At 42.8% G+C, this 19086-nt stretch overlaps 1 long non-coding RNA gene across 1 annotated transcript; it reads left to right on the forward strand.

Moving 5' to 3' along the window:
• The first annotated feature begins 10076 nt into the window (after positions 1–10076).
• On the forward strand, positions 10077–17234 carry LOC105477461 (uncharacterized). The gene is made up of 4 exons (XR_003017056.2): positions 10077–10819; positions 12306–12428; positions 12912–13067; positions 15782–17234. It is a non-coding gene; the product is annotated as an uncharacterized lncRNA (long non-coding RNA).
• The last annotated feature ends 1852 nt before the right edge of the window (positions 17235–19086 follow it).

The raw sequence follows: 19086 nt of genomic DNA on the forward strand, positions 1-19086 counted from the left end.
TCGCCACTACGCCCGGCTAATTTTTTGTATTCTTTAGTAGAGAGGGGGTTTCACTGTGTTAGCCAGGATGATCTCGATCTCCTGACCTCGTCATCCGCCCGCCTCGGGCTCCTGAAGTGCTGGGATTACAGGCATGAGCCACCGCGCCCGCGCCCGCGCCCGCGCCCGGCTGCTCTGACTACTTTCTTAACTCTTTGTCTTGTATCTCCAATTGCCTGCTGAACATTCAATTCAACATGTGTTTATCAGTTCCCAATGTAAAGCTAAACTCTTTAGGCTTCCAGCTCAGCCAGCCGTTTAACTTAACATTTTTATTGGTGATAATGATTTTTCTTCCATTTCCCCACTTATGAAACCTCAGTCATCCTGACCTCTCCTTTTTCCCATCTTACTTGATCTTTCCTCCTTCATGTCATTAACACACTTCACATTCAATTATTAAATACATCTTTACTTAGTGCCTTTACTTTGCCAGGCACTATAGTTCTAGGTGCTAGGAGTACAGTTTACCAGCAGAAAAATAAAAATAAATTATTACTTGCTGTCTCTCTCTAGAGGCTCTCTCTGTCTCTCTCTCTCTCCCTCCCCACCCTCAAGAGAGAGCAAATTTTTTATTTTTTATTTTTAACAATGTTTAGAGACTGGGTGCTCTGTCACCCAGGCTGGAATATAATGAATAACACAATCATAGCTGACTGTAGCCTCCAATTCCTGGGCTCAAGTGATCCTTCCACCTCAGCCTCCTGAATAGCTGGGACTACAGGCGCCCACCACCACACGGGCTATTTATTTTTTGTAGAGACAAAGTCTCACCATATAGCCCAGGCTTGTCTCCAACTCCTGGCTTCAAGTGATCCTCTGCTTGGCCTCCCAACGTAATGGGATCACAGGTGTGAGCCACCATGCCTGGCCCCTTGAAAGAGTTTTCAAAGGTCATCTTGTTGATCCCTTTATCTCTGTTTCACTTGTGCTTCCCCTCCCATAGTGTTCATTCCCGTTCCCTGTGTGAGGTCTCCTCACCTAGAGCTGGGATCTGTGTGATGCTATCCCAGGGATCCACAACTCACCATTCTACTTCTCAGTGTTGGGCTAGTCGCCCAAACTCTTTCTCTGCTTAGGCTTCTTTTCTGTATCTCCCTAGAATAACCTGCCTCTTCCACCTCACCACACTCATTCCCCAAAAACAAAGCACAACAGTGGACTCTGGCTTCTCTGACTCAATCAGTGTAAGATTTTTTTTTTTTTTTTTTTTTTTTTTTTTTTGAGACAGAGTCTCGCTCTGTCGCCCAGGCTGGAGTGCAGTCGCCGGATCTCAGTTCACTGCAAGCTCCACCTCCCGGGTTCCCGCCATTCTCCTGCCTCAGCCTCCCAAGTAGCTGGGACTACAGGTGCCGCCACCACGCCCGGCTAATTTTTTGTTGGTTTTTTTAGTAGAGACGGGGTTTCACCGTGTTAGCCAGGATGGTCTGGATCTCCTGACCGCGTGATCCGCCCCCCTCGGCCTCCCAAAGTGCCGGGATTATAGGTGTGAGCCACCACGCCTGGCCTCAGTCTAAGATTTTTAAACAAGGCCGGGCGCGGTGGTTCAAGCCTGTAATCCCAGCACTTTGGGAGGCCGAGACGGGCGGATCACGAGGTCAGGAGATCGAGACCATCCTGGCTGACACGGTGAAACCCCGTCTCTACTAAAAAAATACAAAAAAAAAAACTAGCCGGGCGAGGTGGCGGGCGCCTGTAGTCCCAGCTACTCAGGAGGCTGAGGCAGGAGAATGGCGTGAACCCGGGAGGCAGAGCTTGCAGTGAGCCGAGATCTGGCCACTGCACTCCAGCCTGGGCGGCAGAGCGAGACTCCGTCTCAAAAAAAAAAAAAAAAAAAAGATTTTTAAACAAAAGAAACACGAGTTGTCTTCTGGATATCTGGTGACTTTTAGTTTTTATTCTGTAACCAAAAAGTCACTGAGCCAACAGAACACCAAAGCTCTGTTACCTTCTTGAGATGGAGGAGTGATAAATGTTTACAGCAGGGATATATATGGGAACATAAAGAGATTTAAGACAAATTCCTGTTTAACATCATCTATCAACACAAGACAAAAAATGGCCGCCCCAAGTATATGAAAGTCCTCAACAGTCAGATGAAGCAGGGAAAAAAAAAAAAAAAAATTTGTTGAGCATTAAAGAGGGGCTTTGGGCCAGGCACAGTGGTTCACATCTGTTATCCAAGCACTTTGGGATGCAGAAGAATGACTTGAGCCCAAGAATTCTAGACCAGCCTGGGCAACATAGTGAGACTCCTTCTCTAAAATATTAGCTGGGTGTGTTGGTGCATGGCTGTAACCCCATCTACTCACAAGGCTGAGGCAGGAAAATCTATTAGTCCAGGAATTCAAGGCTGTAGTGAGCTGTGATCTCACCACTGCACTTCAGCCTGGGCAACACTGCAAGACCCTGTGTCAAAAAAAAAAAAAAAAAAAAGCCAGGCACTGTGGCTCATGCCTGTAATCCCAGCAATTTGGGAGGCTGAGGCAGGCAGATCATGAGGTCAGGAGTTCGAGACCATCCTGACCAACACGGTGAAACCCTGTCTGTACTAAAAATACAAAAATTATCTGGGCGTGGTGGCACGTGCCTGTAGTCCCAGCTCCTTGGGAGGCTGAGGCAGGAGAATCTCTTGAACCAGGGAGTGGGAGGCTGCAGTGAGCTGAGATTGCACCACAGCACTCCAGCCTGGTGACAGAGCAAGACTCCATCTCAAAAAAAAAAGAGGGATTTTGCGTTGATTATCATATCTAATAGCAACAAATCTGGCAGTTAGATATTACCGAGGTAATATGATGAGAGCAGAAACAGTCAAGGACAGAACGAGAGGCAAACCTAGGTCTCTGTGGGTCCAAAGCAAAGACACACAAATTCACCTGATGGAAGGGAGGGATCCAGTGCTCTTTTAGGAACCCTCTCAATTGACTGTGACATAAAAAGAAAAATTTTAACTGAGGAGAACAAATATAACTTAACTCCCAACTTTCTGAGGTTTGATGAAATATTGATAACAAGTAACTAATTCATGTCATTACTTTTCCTTTTTACTTTAAGACTAAATTTCACGTTTGTCATTACATTAACATTTCCATTTTTTTTTTTTTTTTTTTTTTTTTTTTGAGATGGAGTCTCGCTGTGTCTCCCAGGCTGGAGTGCAGTGGCCGGATCTCGGCTCACTGCAAGCTCCGCCTCCCGGGTTTAGACCATTCTCCTGCCTCAGCCTCCCGAGTAGCTGGGACTACAGGCGCCCGCCACCTCGCCCGGCTAGTTTTTTGTATTTTTTAGTAGAGACGGGGTTTCGCCGTGTTAGCCAGGATGGTCTCGATCTCCTGACCTCGTGATCCGCCCGTCTCGGACTCCCAAAGTGCTGGGATTACAGGCTTGAGCCACCGCGCCCGGCCTTTTTTTAAATTTTTCTTTTTTTTTTTTTTTTTGAGACGGAGTGTTGCTCTGTCACCCAGGCTGGAGTGCAGTGGCGCGATCTCGGCTCACTGCAAGCTCCGCCTCCCGGGTTCCCGCCATTCTCCTGCCTCAGCCTCCCGAGTAGCTGGGACTACAGGCGCCGCCACCTCGCCCGGCTAATGTTTTGTATTTTTAGTAGAGACGGAGTTTCACTGTGTTAGCCAGTGTGGTCTCGATCTCCTGACCTCGTGATCCGCCCGCCTCGGCCTCCCAAAGTGCTGGGATTACAGGCTTGAGCCACCGCGCCCGGCAACATTTCCATTTTTTTCCTAGTAAAAATTGTGCTTTTCTTACTATCCTTAAACAGAAAGATCTGGGAATGGCCTATTAAGTAAAAAACTGTCTGAGTGTAGCAGCCTGGCCCTTACAGTTTCCTTTCTTTGTAAATGTTATTTCGGAAAAGATTCAGTACTTTAGGAATTGAGTCGCCTTTTCCAAATTGTGTCGTGCTGGGAGATGCTAATCTGAGTTCCAAGAACAAAGGATATCTCGCAAACAAGATTGAGTGCTAACCTCCCCTCCCACACCCCACCTCCAGGCCATATTCAGTACATATTAGCATATTAAAAAATCAGGTAAAAACAGCAAAAAGGAAAGATGTTTTAACTTTCCTTAAATGTTAAACAGATCTAAGCAAGCTTGTTTTTGTGTCAAAGACTTTTTTATTCAGTATTCTATCATAATTTCCTATCTCTATCTCCCAAAGCAAATTAAAACAACAATAAAAAACCAACTGCTGTAGATTTGGGTCTGTATATATCCAGTTAGAGAACCAAGGGCTGGGATCTTTGATAAAATCAACTGTGACTATAAAGGGTTAAAGATGAAAGTCACTTTATTTCATTAGGAATGTATTTGTCAATCTATTAATTTATTTTAGAGACGGGGCTGGAGTCAATGGCACAGTTATTCACTGCGACCTCAACTCCTGGGCTCAAACAATCCTCCTGTCTCAGCCACCTGACTATCTCGGACTAAGAGATAACACTACCACACATGGCATATCTATCTTTCTATCTGTCTATCTATCTATCTATCTTTATTTATTTTATTTATTATTATTATTATTATTTTGTAGAGAGGGAGTCTTGCTATGTTGCTCAAGCTGGTCTTAAATATCTGGCTTCAAGCAATCTTCCCGAGCTGGCTTTACAAAGTACTGGGATTATGGGTGTGAACCACCGCACCCAGCTCTAGAAATATATTTAGAAGAAAATTGCATGGCAAACTTGCAGTGACAGGTATAATATAAAATCATCTCTGTATTTTCGAAACCATACATCTATCAGCATTTTCTTCTTTTTTTTTTTTTTTTTTTGAGACAGAGTCTGTCTCTGTTGCCCAGGTTTGAATGCAGTGGCGTGATCTCAGCTCACTGGAATCTCCACCTCCTGGGTTCTAGACATTCTCCTGCCTCAGCCTCCTGAATTCCTGAATAGCTGGGATTACAGATGCATGCCACCACGCCTGGCTAATTTTTGTATTTTTAGTAGCGATGGGGTTTCACCATATTGGCCAAGCTGGTCTTGAACTCCTGACTTCAAGTGATCCACCCACCTCGGCCTCCCAAAGTGCTGGGATTACAGGCATGAGCCACCGCACCTGGCCAGCATTTTCTAATATTTTATTACGTAAGTATTTATGTTTTAGTTCATACATAATAAAATAGATTCTGGTCCAAATTCGGATAAATGTCTGAAATAATTTTCTATTATTTTGCCTGCTGGCTTTTCTCATTTCTGTAGAAGCAGCTTGTGCAATGTAAATTATCTAGCATTAAATACTTTTACAATCAAAGTCTTAGTGCAACATAAATTCCTTTGGCATCAACCTATGTCTACTTATTTCCAGCACAACTTTATAGCACATCAGAATGTGAACTGAATATTGGAATGATATTTGATATGTGTGTCATGCCTTCATTAATTTATTGCTTTACATGTTTCATGAGAACCTGTATGTCCAGCACAGTGGCATTGTAGGCACTGGACATACAGAGTTCTAGATGGAGTTTCTGCCTTGGGAGGTGATATGAGAAAAATAGGCACTCAGACTAAAAATACTTACTGAGATTAATACGTGTCATGCATTGAGCTAGGTTCAGAGAATACAGTGGTGAACAGACAGGTTCCCTGTCTTGATGATGCTTGCAGACATTGTTCATTCAAGCTGCTATAACAAAATACCATAAACTGGGTAGCTTGTAAACAAAAAACATTGATTTCTTATAGTTCTGGAAGCCGCTAAGTCCAAGATCAGGGTGCTGGCAGATTTAGTGTCTAGAGAAGGTTTACTTTCTCATAGATGGCAACTTCTTTGTCCTCACCTGGTGCAAGGGGCCAACCAGCTCTCTGAGGCCTTTTTGATAAGGGAATTAATCTCTTATAAGGCTCTTCCTTCATGACCTAATCACCTCCTAACCCCACCTCTTAATACTATTGCATTGAGGACTAGGTACAACATATGTTTGGGGGAAACACAAACATTCAGGCCATAGCAAATATGTAGACTAATACTATTTCAGCATATTGCAACTATTAGACATAAACAGAATTAATAGAAACAAAAGGAAACAACTTCCTAGGTACATCAGGAAAGATGGCACTGGTGATTTACTTTATGTAGAATATAATTGTCTCTTTTTTTTCTTAATTTTTCTTTACTAGTACTTCCTTTTCTTTGCTGTAAATAAAGCATGCATGTACCCAAGATTTGCCAGAAGAACGATTCTATCTGAGGATTCTCAGCCACTGAGATGTGAAATGGCTTTCCAAAAAAATCTTTAGTGCTTGGACACTCTGATTCATACCACTTAACATAGCTCAAAGCCATAGCTTGGATTATTGATGCCTCCCCAGGGGTTCTCATTCTGTAAGATTAGAGTGTGATATCAGACTTTGTACTATTAACAGGCTCCCGGAAGTTGCTCATGCTGCCTGTCCAGGGGCCACACTTTAAAAGGCATAGTTTAGAGGATTAAATATACCAACTTAAAAGTTAAAATAATTATTGGAAGACTAAGGCAGATAATATCTCTGTTTCACAAGATGAATAACAAGCCTAGGTTATTTAGAAAATGCAAAGTTATAAGGAGGTAGACAAAACTCAATACAGTAATAAATATTTCATGTCCTCCGTGTAACACTCTATTAACTTGAAGCCCAAAGCCTCCATCTATCACTGATTGTCAGAATCTAAAATACTTTGAGGTTGAAATGCTTTGTTATTTGACTTGAAATCACCCTTTTTTTTTTTAATCTCATAGACAGATCTTTTTGAAATTTAGATATTAAAAAGTTATGACCACATCTGTGACCAGTAGTATAATGCTGGACTTCATTATGAGGCCTCAAGGCCACTGCTTTAATGTAGGGAGGCAAACTCCTTTTTTCTTTCTGCATTCTCAACCTCCTAGGCTCAAGTGATCCTCTTGCCTCAGCAATCTGAGTAGCTGGGGCTACAGGCATGTGCCACTATGCCCAGCTAATTAAAAAAAAAAAAAAAATGTAGAGATGAGGTCTCACTATGTTGCCCAGGCTGTTCTTGAATTCCTCAGCTCAAGCAATCATCCTGCCTCAGCCTTCCAAAGTGCTAGGATAGTAGACGTGAGCCACCGTGTGTGATTGCAAACTCCTTTTAAGACAGCATCAGGCTGGGCGTGGTGGCTCATGCCTGTAATGCCTGCACTTTGGGAGGCCGAGGTGGGTGAATCACCTGAGTTCAGGAGTTGGAGACCAGCCTGGCCAACATAATGAAACCTCGTCTCTACAAAAAAATACGAAAGATTAGCCAGGCATGGTGGCAGGCGCCTGTAATCCCAGCTACTCAGGAGGCTGAGTTAGGAGAATTGCTTGAACCTGGGAGGCGGAGGTTGCAGTGAGCCGAGATGGCGCCACCGTACTACAACCTGGGCAACGACAGTGAAACTCGATCTAAAAAAAAAAAAAGAATCAATGAGAGCAAACAACAGGGACAATGATGGTGGTAACAGTCCAGAGCAATTTGGCAACATGAGGAGACAGATGCCAACTAAGTGACTTTAAATGAGAAAAGCAAAATGAACATGGAGAGAATTTATATTTTCAGATTAATCTATTTGAGGCCTGAAAATTCAGTGTACCCAGTATCAAGAGGACTATACTGATAAACAGAGTTGTAAATAGAAACATCATACCCAGGTCAGAAAAGAAAGTATCTGTACTGTATTTTCCTTCTGCAGCTGCTGTGACAAAGTATCACAAACTCCGTGGTTTAAAACAACACAAATTAATTTTTCTTTTAGTCCTGGAGGTCAGACGTCTGAAATGAAGGTGTCAGAAAGGCTATGTTCCCTTCTGGAGGCCCTTGGGGGCAACCTTTTCCCTGCCTTTTTCAGTTTCTAAAGGCTACCTGCATCCCTTGGCTCTTGGCCCCTTTGTCCACCCTCAAGGTCGGCAGCATTGTGTCTTTAGAGAAAGAGTTCTCTGACTACCTCCCCTGCTTCCCTCATCAGATCTCCTTCTCTGACTGTCTGTCCTGCTTCCTTTTTGTCATCAGATCTCCTTCTCTGTCTGTCCTGCTTCCTTTTTGTTATCAGATCTCCTTCTCTGTCCTGCTTCCTTTTTCTCAGGACTTTGTGATTACACTGGACCCATCCAGATCATCCAGGATCATCTTCCCATCTCAAGATTCTCCACTTAATCACATCTGCAAACTTCTTTTTGCTGTGTAAGCTGACATATTCACAGTTTCTGGGTATTAGGATGTAGACATCTTTGTGGGTGGAAGGAGGAATTATTTTTCTGCATATGCTGTTTATTTTGTTCTATCAAAAAACTCTTGGGGGTGCCAAGCACACTGGCTCATGCCTGTAATCCTAGCACTTTGGAAGGCTGAGGCGGGTGGATCATTTGAAGTCAGTAGTTTGAGACCAACTTGTCCAACATAGTAAGACCCCAGTCTCTACTAAAATACAAAAGTTAGCAGGGCATGGTGGTGCATGACCGCAATCCCAGCTACTCAGGAGGCTGAGATAGGAGAATCACTTGAACCCGGGAGGCAGAGGTTGCAGTGGGCCAAGATCCCACCACTGCACTCCAGCCTGGGCAACATAGCAAGATCCTATCTCAAAATATCTATATATCTTTAGATAGATATAGATATAGACATATAGTGCTGGGATATTGACACAACAATAAAAAATTAGACTTATTTTACTTCTATCCAGAAAAATACCCAAGCCTAAGTGGAAATGACAGAAATAACTTTTATCTCCATATTTAAAAGAAATTGTGATTAATAAGGATTTCCTTAATTTTTTGAGGACAATATAAACCCTTCTCTGTGCGCCACTCACTGTGAAAACACACTGCCTTCTTTGTGGGGTATCTACGTCCATTTTCCTCTTCACTGTTGTTAATAGGAGCCCACGTATTTTCATGATCAGTGGACTGTAAACTTTAAAGGAGGCTGGGCTTTTCTCCCGCCCCAAGGGTGTAAATCAGGATTGGTTTGAGCCAATCACGACAACCATTGCCTTTGTCATTGGTTAGGACAATGGGCATTGGTTAGGATGGATGTGTGGCACAATTCTTGCTGATGACATAGGGGAGGAAAGGCTTTGGAAAAGCTTTTCTTATCCCTTAAAAAGATAAATGAAGCTGGGTGCAGTGGCTCACACCTATAATCCAGCACTTTGGGAGGCCAAGGCTGGCAGATCACTCGAGCCCAGGTGTCTGAGACCAGCCTGGGCAACATGGCGGAACCCCATCTCTACAAAAAATACAAAAATTAGCTAGGCATGTTGACATGCACCTGTAGTCCCAGCTACTTGGGAGGCTGAGATGGGAGGATCACCTGAGCCTGGGAGGTCGAGGCTGCAGGGAGCCAAGATTGCACCACTGCATTCCAGCCTGGGCAACACAGACTGTGTCTCAAAAAAATAAAAAATAAATATATAAATAAAAAATAATAAAAAGAAAAAAGATAAATGAGGGATGTGGCTGCACTCTCTTCTCTTCCAGCTGTGAGATATCAGTGGGCAAGGATGTGATGCCTGAAGATGTGGCATCTACCTGGAAACAGTCAAGGACCTGAGGACAAAGCCAGCATCTGAGGAAGACAGACAGAAAGGATCTGGATACATGATGAGGTAAATGAGCTGCTAAATTATCCAAACCTGGAATAATAATATGTCATTTAGTATGTTTATATGTAGTATATTCAAGTACATTCAATGTTAAAGTCAATTATGATATTCTTCCCTTTCTTACAGCCTGAAAAGTATCTTGCATACACCACTGGCAGCACAGAATCCTGACAAACCGCTCATCAAAAATCAACCACAGACTCTCTATGCTCTTACCAAAACGCTGGCTTTGAGAACTAATTTTTTTTTTTTTTTTGAGACAGAGTCTTGCTCTTGAGTAAAACATGGGGAAAAAATCTTTCTCAATTTTATCTTTGAATCAGACTATATCATGAAAGGGCTATGTTTTTATCCATTACTATTAATACCATGAAGCGTCCAGCAATAGATACATCACCTATATTAACTATATAACTATCTTTCAGAATTAATTCCTGCATAGGTAAATGAGTAATTCTCTAATTCCTACAATTTCTACAACTCTAAGATTCTGTGATATCAAAATTTTCAAGTATTATACTAAACTCTCAATATATATTGATAAACTGGTTCTTTTGCTATTGCAAAAATTCAACCAAGAGATAGGAAAATAGGTCAACGGCAACAACAAATTCATGGAGACTGCAGCAAAAGATTATTTGACAGACTTTCTTCCCTTATATGGAAAAGAGAGCTGTTCTCCTTTTTGAACCATATTCCCCTAAATACCCTCACAATCTTCTTAGGCCTCTCACTCCTTCATTTTCTTTACTAGCCCCTCCATCTCATCCTTATTTTGAATTCAGATGAGTTAATACAGTTTCATGGCCTAGTTCAGATTCTAGAAAGGGACAGCTATTCAGAGATGATAGTGACATGCTTTTCTCTTCTCACACTGCTTCTCTTTAAAGAATTTACGGGACCTCTGCCTACATTTACATCTCAAGAGAATAGTTTCATTTGGTGTCACATCCTTGCCAAAATTCATTGAGAATATTGGTAAAGGACAACATATTTACAAGGATTTCTTTAGTAAAAACTGGGGAGATTGGCAAGTGACACTGTCACTAAATAAATAAACATAAAAACGGAGAAGAGCAATAACATTTGATTTGTTCTTTCCCAGTCTAGGGAAGAATATCAAGTCATATGAAGTCCGAGACAATGGGAAGAGAAGAGGTATTCCTGTGCAGGCCCTCTTCCGGTTAGAAGGTGATGGTTTCCAGAAGTCTGCACCTGTGTTTCAATTACCTATATGGAGTTTGTAGGACTAAACTATATTCACTATATTTTCTTATTTTTGTGTGTGTGTTGGATGCTCTGGCAACTGGGGCCTTGGTAATTGGGGAGGGATAAGTCTTCTCAGGAAGAGCTAATTCTTAGAGATAGAGGGAGCATGCTTTTCATATGCAAACTGCTCAAACTGGAGTCCACACTCCCCCACCCTCCTCTATAGGACTCTTACTCTCCAGCCCTGCTCTGATCATCTTGGGACCAGGAACCAGGCAACTCAGGATGGCCTCTACACCCCCAGAGCCCACCGACATTATTCAAACTAGACAATTCTAAGCTGCTTGCCCTACCTTGACCTTATTCCTTTCCTTGCAAAACGCAACAAAGGCTCTTGCCACATTTACCTTCTGCTTCCTCTGCCTCCTGACTGACCCTGGTGCTTTCCTTTGTGGGCCTTCGTGGCTTACCTCCTGTTTCTAGGAACCTGCAAGTGTAAAAACTTCTTTCTTGGCCGGGCGCGGTGGCTTAAGCCTGTAATCCCAGCACTTTGGGAAGCTGACACGGGCGGATCACGAGGTCAGGAGATCGAGACCATCCTGGCCAACATAGTGAAACCCCGTCTCTACTAAAAATACAAAAAAACTAGCCGGGCGAGGTGGCGGGCGCCTGTAGTCCCAGCTACTCGGGAGGCTGAGGCAGGAGAATGGCGTGAACCCGGGAGACGGAGCTTGCAGTGAGCTGAGATCTGGCCACTGCACTCCAGCCTGGGCGACAGACTCCGTCTCAAAAACAAACAAACAAACAAACAAAAACAACTTTCTTCGTGACAGTCATTTCCGTCATTTCCATGTCTGCGTGTCTTACTATACCTGTTTTAAACAAATCCAGAGCACATTTTAAAACATAAATTCAACTGCTGAACCTGCTATGTAGAGCAATTCAGGCAGAGGGAATGGCTCATGCACACTCTCCAGGTACTATTAGATATGAGTTCTGAATTTCTCTCCAAAGAATCAATATGTCAGTATGTTCAGTTCTTTGCCTTCTACTTTTAAGCTTAACTTCCTCATAAAGCAACCTTTTTCTATTACCTGCTCCACCCTGACTCATTCCGATTATCTGCTCCACCCCGACTCATTCCGATTACCTGCTCATTCTCCACCCTGACTCATTCTGACTTTCTGCTCTGCCATAACCATTTTTCCCGCCAAACCACTCATCCCATCACTCTCTTTAAATTAGCAAATTGGAATTAGTTTAGCCTGTGCGGTCTAACCCAAGCCAATAGGGGAACAACACAGCAGCAAGGGCCACGGGCGTCAGGGATAAGGACCTCTTCCCCTCCCTTATCCAAGTGTGTGCTCACCATTGCTCCATCTGTAAGGGCACACCCTTCTATAGAAGTATGTTGCCTTGCTGAGGATTAAAAAGAAAATTTTATATCCGAGTACTATTTCTTTTGCAGCACTGAAACTTTATTTATAATAGTACGAATGAGCCTGGTATGTGCAGGGAAGAACCAGCAGATCGGTCTGGCTGGAGCACATCATACAAGGGGAGCGTAATGGGCAAGGAAGCCAAAGAGGAGGTAGGAGCTAGATCGTTCATCACGCAGGGTCTTGAAGGCAAGGGTAAGGAATTTGGATTTGATTCTAAATGTGAAAGGAAGTAACTAGCCGGGCGCGGTGGCTCAAGCCTGTAATCCCAGCACTTTGGGAGGCCGAGACGGGCGGATCACGAGTTCAGGAGATCGAGACCATCCTGGCTAACACAGTGAAACCCTGTCTCTACTAAAATACAAAAAAAATTAGCCGGGCGAGGTGGCGGGCGCCTGTAGTCCCAGCTACTTGGGAGGCTGAGGCAGGAGAATGGCGTGAACCCGGGAGGCGGGGCTTGCAGTGAGCTGAGATCCGGCCACTGCACTCCAGCCTGGGGGACAGAGCCAGACTCCGTCTCAAAAAAAAAAAAAAAAAAAAGAAAGGAAGTAACTAAAATATTTTAAGCAAGGAGTGATTGAATCTGACATTTTTTTTTTTTTTTTTAAATCACTCTGGGGTCTACATGGAGAAAGAATTACACTGATGCAAGAGTGGAAGCAGAAAAGCCAGTCCGGAGACCACTGCAGGACCTGAGGCAAGAGGAGACAGTGGCTTGGACCATGCTAGTGGCTATGGATATGGAGCCCAGTGCCATCTAAATTTATCCTAAGGAATGCAGAAAATCAAAGGCTAGTCTTATATGAGACAAACTCAAGCCCCAGTAGAATAACAAATGGGACCCTAAGAAGTATAAATAATGCCAGATCATTTCTTTCTTTGATAGAATGATGAGTCCCTTTAATCAGGGGAAGAAGAGTTTCTGGTAAAAAATCTTGAGTCAGGCACGTTTTCTTTTACGTCTCAAGATAGAATTGTCTAATGCTTAGGTGGCCCACATCCTACAGGTTATCTCGTTTGGTTCCCATGTTTCATGAGTAAGAAAAATGAAGTGAGCTCATCCTGGTGAGGGTTTTGCCCAAATTAAACCTCTGGAGAGTAGATTCTTTAATGCTCAAGAGGCTTTTTGCAAGGAAAGGACGTCCTCTTTGGGCTGTGTTTAATGCTCAATTTATTAGTCTAATATTCTATTCCCAGTAAAATGCTCAAATTCAGGAAGGATTCTAAAAAAAATCAGTTCAACGTTTTTTCTCTTCTTTTTTGTGCCTCTGTTTTTTAACCTCTTCAAGATAAGACTGGATGATGATACCCATCCAACTTATTTTCAAAATGTTTTGGAAAACAAAGATATTGATAAGCAGGTACTATGCAGAGTGCCAGATTAAAACCTTTAGAGACTCAAAAAAAGTTCAAAAATGTTATAGGGTCCATACCCGATACGTAATTCTATATACAAATAATAGTAGTCCATAATGTAAGTGGGAGACCAGCAAGAGCCTGGTAATTTTCAGATGACTTTTTCCGTAGTTTAAAAATAACCACTTTTTAACTTAAAAAAAGTTCTTTTGATGCCTCTGTTTTTGGTGCCCTAAGAATGTATCTAATCTGCATTTGGGTAATCCAGTTGTCGTTGAGCATCTGCCATGCTAAGCACTGTGCTTCACACTGGATGAGGAAATGGGATGTGACAGAGAATGACTGGAGGGCTTCTTGATTGTGTTATCAGAAAAGACCTCCCTGAGGAGGGAACTTTCAAGTTGAGTCTAAATGATGAGGAGAACCCAGCTACGTAAAGATCAATGGAATGAGGCCGGGCGCGGTGGCTCAAGCCTGTAATCCCAGCACTTTGGGAGGCCGAGACGGGCGGATCACAAGGTCAGGAGATCGAGACCATCCTGGCTAACATGGTGAAACCCCATCTCTACTAAAAAATAATAATAATAAAAAAACTAGCCGGGCGAGGTGGCGGGCGCCTGTAGTCCCAGCTACTCGGGAGGCTGAGGCAGGAGAATGGCGTAAACGCGGGAGGCGGAGCTTGCAGTGAGCTGAGATCCGGCCACTGCACTCCAGCCCGGGCAACAGAGCAAGACTCCGTCTAAAAAAAAAAAAAAAAAAAAAAATCAATCGAATGAGCAACCCAGGAAAAAGAAAGAGAAAGAGAAAGGAAAGGAAAAAGAAAAGAAAAGAAAGAAGAAACAGGATCCTGCACATCAAGTAGCTCCCCATCTAGTCAGGGAGACAGACATAAAAAGCACTCAGTTTGTCCGGGCATGGTGATTCACACCTTTAATCCCAACACTTTAGGAGGCTGAGGTGGCTGGATTGCTTGAGGTCAGGTGTTTGAGACCAGCCTGACCAACATGGTGAAACCCTGTCTCTACTAAAAATACAAAAATTAGCTGGGCATGGTGGCAGATGCCTGTAGTTCCAGCTTTTTGGGAGGCTGAGGCATGAGAGTCACTTGAACCTAGAGATGGGGCTTGCAGTGAGCAGAGATCGTTTCACTGCACTCCAGCCTGGGCAACATGGAGAGACCCTGTCTAAAAAAAAAAAAAAGAAAGGGAAAAAAAGCTGATTTTAACACAATGCAGTTCCTGCTGCATTAGGTGTGAGAACAGGAACCCAATAGAAGGAGTGATTAATTAGAACTCAGAATTGAGAAAGGGCTGTGACAAGCAGAATGTACAAAATTATAGAGTAGCATTGTAAAGATTTAAACTCTTGCTTCAACGGAGACATTTGTTAAAAAACAGATTACTGGGCTTCCCTCCACATTTACTCAGTCAGAATCTCTGAGTTGGCTGCCTGGGAATCTATGTTTTTGACCAAGCACCTTCTGATGCGAAGACATTTTGTGATCCTCTGATTTATGGAATAGGTTTTGAAGTTAGGTGACTCGGACATAGGACCTACATCTCACTTTTGTCACCTGCGAAATGAGGATAATAATACAATCTTCCTCACTGGGTAACTTTGAGGATTAAACGAGGTTGTATTTATAAAGCGTTATCTATTATGGCTATTATGTGAAAAGTATAGCTTTGATCATAGCCGAGTGAAGAACTGAACAAGCTGTCTCTGAGCTCACTTGACATATCTCAGAATCTTACATGTAGGTGAAATGATAGAGGCAAGGTCACAGCCATTGGGATAAGCTAGGGAGACTAGAAAAGCAACATTCAGGGTTGGGGAGGAAGCCAGTTTCTACTGGAGCAGGAGAAGAGTGCACAGCTGTTGTGTCAAAGATTTGCAGAAAACAGCTGACTTTTCCTCTTTCTTGTTGTTGTTTTTTTTTTTTTTTTTTAACTTCCTCCTTTAATTAAAGTACAAATTATTTAAAGACTTCCTTCCCCACACCTGAGCCTTGCCCTTGGCTAAATCAAAAGAGAGGTATCTTCTTAAGAAAGGGAAGCCCCCCACGGAAGTGAGGAAGTTAGCTGGGCCAAGTTTGGCCGAGGAGAGTCAGGACTAGGAAACACTGGATTGATTCAAACCCTTTCTACAGTCCACAGGGCCTGAAAATTGCTTCCAGCAACTGACAAGTTCATCCCCTTCCAACTGGTCTGACAAGCCCTGAGGAAGGAAGACAGTGATATCCACCCTCCCACCGCGCCCCCACCTCCTTAACTGTAAAATTGTCCATCTCATCTTGGACTATCCGGAAACCAACATGGGACTACACGAAACCGCTACTTGAAGATCAGCACCAAAAGAGTTGTTTGTGGAAAATGGTTGACCAGGATCAATGTTATGTGTAGATGTGCAAGAAACTGCCTACCTTCTAGTCTCCAATTATCTACATGTGTATAGGAGATGTTGGAAATTTCTTTTTGGACTGATTCTTTGAAGCCTTACCTCCTTGCATAGTCCTGATAGAATAACAAATTAGGTTCCCAGGGTTGAGTGAGAAGAGTGGGTTTCAGGAGTCATTCACACACTGCATTCTGCCTTCCAGAGGCAGTGAGGGGCAAGAATAAGAGAAGGATCATGGGCTTTGGGGTTAGCCAGGACTACACCCAAATTTCTGCTGGGCTTGGTACTAGTTGGGTCCTGGAGCATGATGCGTTCCCTGTTTTTTTTTTTTTTTTTTTTTTTGTCTGATCTGGTAGCCTGCAGTAAATGGTTGTTCCCTTGGCTTTAGGATTTATAGCCTGTGACCAGTTACCAGATTATCTCACCACTGAAGGCCTAGATAGTACTGTGTATAATGAAAGCAAGTACCGTTATTAACACTTGAAGCTTTTTAACCATAGTATTTCTCAGTTCAAAGCAAAGAAACTAGATCCACCTATTTAGTTTTGCATGACTGGTATAGATATCTATAATATTGAGAGGAGGGGCCAGCTGGGCTTCCTGGGTCGACTAGGGGCTCAGAAAGCTGTGAAACTCACTCATTTCCTGCATCAGGACTGACTTTGGTCCCGGATGAATAATATTGAAGATATATGCTTAAAATATTCCTAACACCAGGATGTGTGCATGTGTTTTCTTGCCCAAGAAAGGTATAAACAGCGAAAATTTTGCTGTAAGTTTCCCTGTGTCCTCTCTCCCTCTCTCCCTTCCCCCTCCCCTAAACTAAAAGGAATGTTAAATGCCCGTTTTCTGTGACCAGCGGACCTTATCTATGCTCCTAATTCCAATTCCTTGTAAACATACTTTGTAAAGTCCTGTGAGATCCTGTCTCCTTTGCCATGCCACTACAAGGTCATAAAGTAGATAAAACCTAAGTTGCAATTCTGGTTTTCCTCAAAACCTAAAACATGTCACACAATAATTTACTGCCTTTGTTTCTCGCTCTGGTAACATCTTCCCTCTGCAGGCACGTGTTTCCCGCCTTAAAGAGTTTAAAAGGCAACTGCATAATCTAACTCTGGCTACCCGCTGGGGACCCCTTCCACGCTCTGAAAAGCTTTGTACTGTCACTCTGCTCAATAAAGCCTACAGCTTTTTTTCTCTTGGTCCGTGTCTCCATCACTCGCCGCAGGCAGCCACCACACTAATTCTTTGGTGTGGCTAAGGCAAGAGCCTTTGGCATTACAATATGTGCTACCATATGTTGTTTGTTTCTTTGTTTAGTAATTTTTTCTTTTTTTACTTTTTATACGATTTTTTTCTTCTTTTAGAGATGGGGTTGTGTTGCCCAGGCTGGTCTTGAATTCCTGGACTCAAGGGAGCCCTCCCACCTCAGCCACCCAAAGTGCTGAGATTACAGGCATGAGCCACCGTGCCTAGCCCCATATGTTTTTTAATGATAAGAAAAATGTAAGTTTTATTATTTAATCAGAGTTTAATGGCTAGTTCTGAAAAGATGATATTACTTATATTTTGCAAGTTGATTCTGTTATACATGTACAGAATAACTACAGTACAAAACAGCAATCAAGTCTGAACAGGAAATCTCTGGACAAAGAGAAAAATACTACCTTTATAGACTGTGACTATCATTGAAATACAGGACAAGGGATTATGGCAATATTAGTGGCACTGATTAGTGAAATGATTCTAGGGGGAAATGTCAGAAGATTTTCTAAAGAACATGTACTGAGCAGATGACCAGTGACTGAATAATTGCCCTTTCTGGGTAGGTGCGTAACACACACACACATGTTTAGGGGAATTGTGACCATTGGGTTCCATAGTAACAAGATAAGTTATAATAACCACTTTTCATTGAGCACCTACAATATGTCACAAACTGTGATAGGGACTTTAGGTATTTTCAATACACTATCTGTTATCTATTTTCTTTTCTTTTTTTGAGACTGAGTTTCACTCTTGTTGCCCAGGCTGGAGTGTGATGGTGCGATCTCAGCTCACGACAACCTCTGCCTCCCGGGTTCAAGCGATACTCTTGTCTCAGCCTCCTGAGTATCTGGGATTACAGGCATGCACCACCATGACTAGCTAATTTTGTATTTTTAGTAGAGATGGGGTTTCTCCATGTTGGTCAGGCTGGTCTTGAACTCCTGACCTCAGGTGATCTGCCAGCCTCTGCCTCCCAAAGTCCTGGGATTACAGGCGTGATCCATCTCGCCTGGCCTTGTTACCTATTTTCTATTGGTAACTGAGGTAAAACCTACTGGAGGCTTAGCCAATAGGTTCATGTGATCATACATTTTGGGGAATGTAAGAGAGAATCAGGGCAATTGATTATTGCCTTTATGGGTTGAAAGCAGAAACACAGGAATAGTTTGCTGATTTGAAGAGTGAGATGACCTGTAGAGTAAGAAGCAATCTAACCATTAACATCAACTCAACTTGGGCAATAACATTTGATATTTTATTTATGGGACAAATATTTATTGAGTGTCTAGTTTGTGCCAGGTACTAAATACATAAGCTTTACTAATCCTACTTCTACAAGAATGATTTCTTTTTCTTCCTGAAATAACACTTTAGCAGAGCACCAGATTGTTTCAGACTTAAATTTCCTTTTCCATTTCGTTGACAGCAACAGTGTTCTTATCATAGTAATTCACTAATGTTTATTCTGTATAGATGATTGCCAGGGATGTGGCAATATGTCCTTGGGAGCTTCAAGCCATATATATCTGGTTCATCTTTTAGAAAGTTCATGGCATAGATGGGCAAGGATACAATTTATACTCAGGAGATGCAGCCACCCTAACAGAGTTACAAATGAATGTTAAATGGTATAAACTATGCGTAGCACAAGCACAGAAGCATCTCTTTGGTCTGAGGGATATTTGCAGGGACCGTGAATAGGCAGAGAGAGGGGGACATGTGGTCTAAGCCTCTGAGTTGGGAGAGGACAATGATGGGCATGGGGGAGAATGTATATGCTGTTTG

This window comes from Macaca nemestrina, chromosome 2, assembly GCF_043159975.1.
Source record: "Macaca nemestrina isolate mMacNem1 chromosome 2, mMacNem.hap1, whole genome shotgun sequence".
Taxonomy (NCBI): Eukaryota; Metazoa; Chordata; class Mammalia; order Primates; family Cercopithecidae; genus Macaca; species Macaca nemestrina.